Raw genomic sequence first — 4,415 nt, forward strand, 5'->3', positions numbered from 1 at the left:
GTGTAATGTGACACAAACTGGTTTGTGATGTTGTTGTCTATTCCTGAAATCTTGAAGTTTGCTAGTGTTTTGTGTCTTGACTGGCTCTGTATCTGCTTATGTTGTAGAGCTTCTGTGTGTGTAACATGATGAATACTGAATGCAGAGTTAGTTCAATCACACTCCTAGACACAGGATGAGAAGTGCATCAGCTGCAATTGTGAACACCATCGACTTGTATGACATTGATGGGAGTCAAAGTGCTGTCAAAATAGTAGAGCCTCACATCTAAATACTATATGTTAATATTAGCATACTAGTCTGCTTTCCAAACACTTCAGTGTTGTGGTATTCATTGGCTGACACTTTTGAAATTAATTTAGGTAGCTATATGTAATGGCAGATTGCCAGACATGTGGTAAAATTTTGATGAAATATGCTAATTCCTTCTCTACATTACATCCTCTGGAGGTGAGCCCTTAGTTAGAGGCAGTTCCTTTAAGCAGGTATACCTATCAGCTGACTTCAGTCTAAAAAAGGTGCAGCTCTACCACCAACTACTACAGTAAGTTTTTCCATGAGTGATATCACTACCACCACCACCACCACCCACTACACTGTCACTTATAAGCTTAGCCAGCCTCCCCTTCCCATATGTATTTAGGTGCAGGCCATGCCTAGTGAAACCCCATCTATTGATAGACCCAACTGGCACCACTGAGATGTGATCCATGCCCTCCGCCATCAGTGCTCTACCCAGCCCCACGTTAACGAGCCTAACAGCTGCATTAAGGTGAGGCCGATCATGACACTGAAACAGTTGCACGAAATGCACATTAGTCCTACGAGTTTGAGTAGCTATCTTAACCAAGTCTCCACTGACATCATATTCCCCGTCCCCATCAAGACTGTTCCCTGCTCCACTCACTATCACTACCTGATCCTCTTTCATAAAATTCTTACATAACTCCCCTATGCTTTGAGGCACCTGAGCCAACCCTAAGCTAGGCTTCACAATGCTGGTGACCTGGTACTCACTCCCCAACACTTCCTGGAACTGCTGGCCTACACGTCTACTGTGGGAACTACCTAGCAGCAGAACCTTCTTTCTGCTAGACTTTGCAACTAACCTAGACCTCCTAATTGCTGAGGACTGCTGCAAGTTACCTACATCTACGGCTACACAAGGCTCCTCTCCACTCAACTCTGACAGTTGGTCGTATCTATTGCATGTATGCAAAGTAAAACTGTCTGAATACCTCCTCTTCCTAGTTGCCTTCTTGCCAACTGCCAGTTCCCATTCCCCACCACCCTCCACCCTCCACCCTCCTCAGCCTATCTAGTACCTCATTTGCACATAGTAACTGCACCTGAAGGGCACAGATCTTACGCTCCTGTTCCTCTATTAACTTGTTTCTACCGCAGACTCTGCGTTCCCAGGAGAGGATCTCCATAAATGACCACTGGCTTCCCCACTGCATTACCTCCAATGAAAATACTCTGAACAAATCCCACACCATAATCCACTACTTACAAATCTACGACAGAGCCCACACTTTTCATTCATGGTAAAATTTTACACTTACTGAAAAAAACTATACATCAACATTACCAAATTTCAGTTACACCAGTAGAACTATTTAAGAACTAACAATAATGGTCTCGAAATTCTCTGTCTACTAAGAAAGCAGCTACTTGTATTAATACTACTACAACACAGCCGATACCAGTAACAGCAAAACTTCACAAAATTATTAGCTAAAACCAAAAAATCCAAATGACCACTGTAACACTAAGCGAAGTTAAACCGCTAAATAAAATTTTCCTGAAATATTTCACTAGAAGGAACAATAAACGCCAGTTGAAACCTAAAGCACGAAATTTACTAAACGACTTCAACACACAGAAAACTCTATAAAACACAGAAAGCGAACGATTACGAAAGTGTATTAAGTCGTTATATCGCTACAAACGGCACGCAAAAGCGGTGAAGCCTATTAAATTTAATAACTGTTTTACAGAGCACAAATAAATTTGTAAGTACTTAGCTTATAACCACTAAAGCTATATTGCACGCCACAAAATGTAAACACACTACTGAGACGCGATACTTAGACGAACGACGAAACCAGACTCACAAATAATAGACCACACGAGTCAACAACACAGGAAGAGAGTTTTGCGATACTGAGGAAGAGAAGAGGCTTTTGCCTGTCCTAGGCTTAGTCTTAGTCTTAGTCTTAGACTGGCTGTGATTTGTGTCAGGTTTGCCAATGAGTTGGAGGGGTACTAGTGACATGTACTTGTGGTTTTGGTGTGCCAGCTCACTTTTTATTAGAGTGACATTTTAGATGTGCATTGCTGATGTAAGGGATAGATTTATTGCCAGCTTTGTCATATTCTGTTGTGAATGAAAGAGAGTGGAGGAGAACTGAGTAAATGGAGAGCATAGTTTGTGACAAGTGGGTGCAGATATGAAGCCAAACTTGTGTAGGTGGCTGATGGTATTAGCAGCTGATGTGAGGCGTGAGAGAGTGAGATTACGAAAAAATTGTGGAACGCTTCACGATTTTGCGTGTCATCTTTGCGAAGGGGCTATGCTAATCTTCTCTGTATCGTTCCAATTTTAGTATATGGACCACGAAAGCGAGTACATTCGAGCAGTCCTCTGAAATTGTATATATACTTATGGCGTGGCGTCAAACATTGTTCGGCTTGGACGTAGTTTTACGCAGCTCTGGCGAGGAACACAAGGCCTGCCGAGTGCTAATCTGTGAACTAATTACTGCGAGGTGTCGTTCTTAGTAAGTGGCAGCTCTGTCAACTGTAGATTTGGCAGTATTGGATGTAAAACTTAAATCGTACAGTCGTTTGCTCTCGCACCATCCACCCAGAGCAGCAGCAGTTTCAAACAGCTGCCGCTTTTTTTATTTTTTTGTTACCCCTAGACCACCTTTTTTTACCCCTGAACCACTTTTTTTATTTTAATTTTTTTTACGACCGCAACAGCTGCACGCTTCCGGACTGCGCACCTTTTTTTTTAAAGACGCTACCCATTTTTATTTTTTTTACTTTTTTTATTTTATTTTTTATTTTTAAAAACATTTTTGTTTTTTTTTTGCGAAGGGAAAATAAACATGTACTTCGATTTGTAATGAGAATAGAATGAACATAGTATATATGAGTTCTAGGCTGCCGTTGCGCAATATAAGAAAAGAAAGGAAATGTCTTCTTGAGATGCACAAAAGACTATCACATCATTGTCGAAAGGAAAGTTGCTCCGCTGCTCTGCGAGAGAAGGAAAATGTTGAGAGGAAATGGGAAAGAAAAAAGAAATGCCTTCTGCATTGGTGAGCATCTGAATAGTATCTTAAAATTCCGGCAAGAACTAAAGTCCCAGGAAGCAAATAGGATTCATACATACAGGCAACTGGCAACCTCTACGATCCAAATATTGTATTTGAAGCATTTAACCGTTAATTATGATTTTCAGCATATTTCCAAATATCCTCCTGTAATCACAATGTTGGCTTATTTTAAAGTGTTCAATTTCTATGTAAGAATAATAGTCTAGGAAAGTAGCATGCCTATTCTGCATAATAAACGATGCTGTGTGGCCCATGATCCACGTTGTAGCGTTGTTTTTTGCTCGTGGATACCTCAGTTTTTGTGGCTGAGTGATCTCTAAAAGTTCTACACCACTGGGCGTCGTACGGTCTATCACTGACAATCGTTGACGAAGAAATGTTGTAATTTCTTCCGCATGTCCGCAAGTGAACCTATGAAGGAGCGTATCGACTCTTCCGCATGCGTCACAGTTGGGCGTTGGATGAAGGCCTATTTTATGTAGCTTTTCATTCGTTGCTACTTTATCGTTGACTGTGAGATACCAGTCGGCTATGACGCGTGATGGTAACATGTCGTTGTGCACATTCCGCCATATTATACTCCAATGTGTATGTGGATATTTTTCTTCCAGACGATTCCTGTGCTTTGTTGTCATGAGAAGGTCATAAAGCTTCCTGTTCGTCAGGCTTCCGGTATCGACGATGTTGTGTCGAATGTAGCTCATTTCCACGTACTACAGTCGCACATGTCAGTAAGAAAGTGGAATGCCGGCGATATTAACGGGTGGGTCCAAGCTATGAGGCTTCCACCGCTGAATGAGGTTTCTGATGAGACTGGTCCTCCGGGTATGAAACTCCTTCCTGATGCGTTTTAGGAGCAGGGTGACACATTTTTTGTGTACTTTAATGAGGTTAAGGCCACCTTTGGTCGAAGGTAAGGTTGAGGTATCGAATTGAACTTTGAAAATATGCCCCCTAAAAATAAACCAACATAACGCTTGTTGTATACTCTTGGCTAGATGGTCGGAGATTGGAAGAATTTGCGCCAAATAATTCATCTTGCTCGTAATGGCGATCTCGATGGTCTTA

The 4,415-nt window shown here is 41.6% G+C and overlaps 1 non-coding gene across 1 annotated transcript; it reads right to left on the reverse strand.

Annotated features, from left to right (window-relative positions):
- Positions 1–2,526: 2,526 nt before the first annotated feature.
- LOC126279734 (U6 spliceosomal RNA) lies at positions 2,527–2,633 on the reverse strand. The gene has a single exon (XR_007551198.1). It is a non-coding gene; the product is annotated as a U6 spliceosomal RNA (small nuclear RNA).
- Between the last annotated feature and the right edge of the window lie 1,782 nt (positions 2,634–4,415).

The sequence above is a fragment of the Schistocerca gregaria genome, chromosome 6, assembly GCF_023897955.1.
Source record: "Schistocerca gregaria isolate iqSchGreg1 chromosome 6, iqSchGreg1.2, whole genome shotgun sequence".
NCBI classification, from domain to species: Eukaryota; Metazoa; Arthropoda; class Insecta; order Orthoptera; family Acrididae; genus Schistocerca; species Schistocerca gregaria.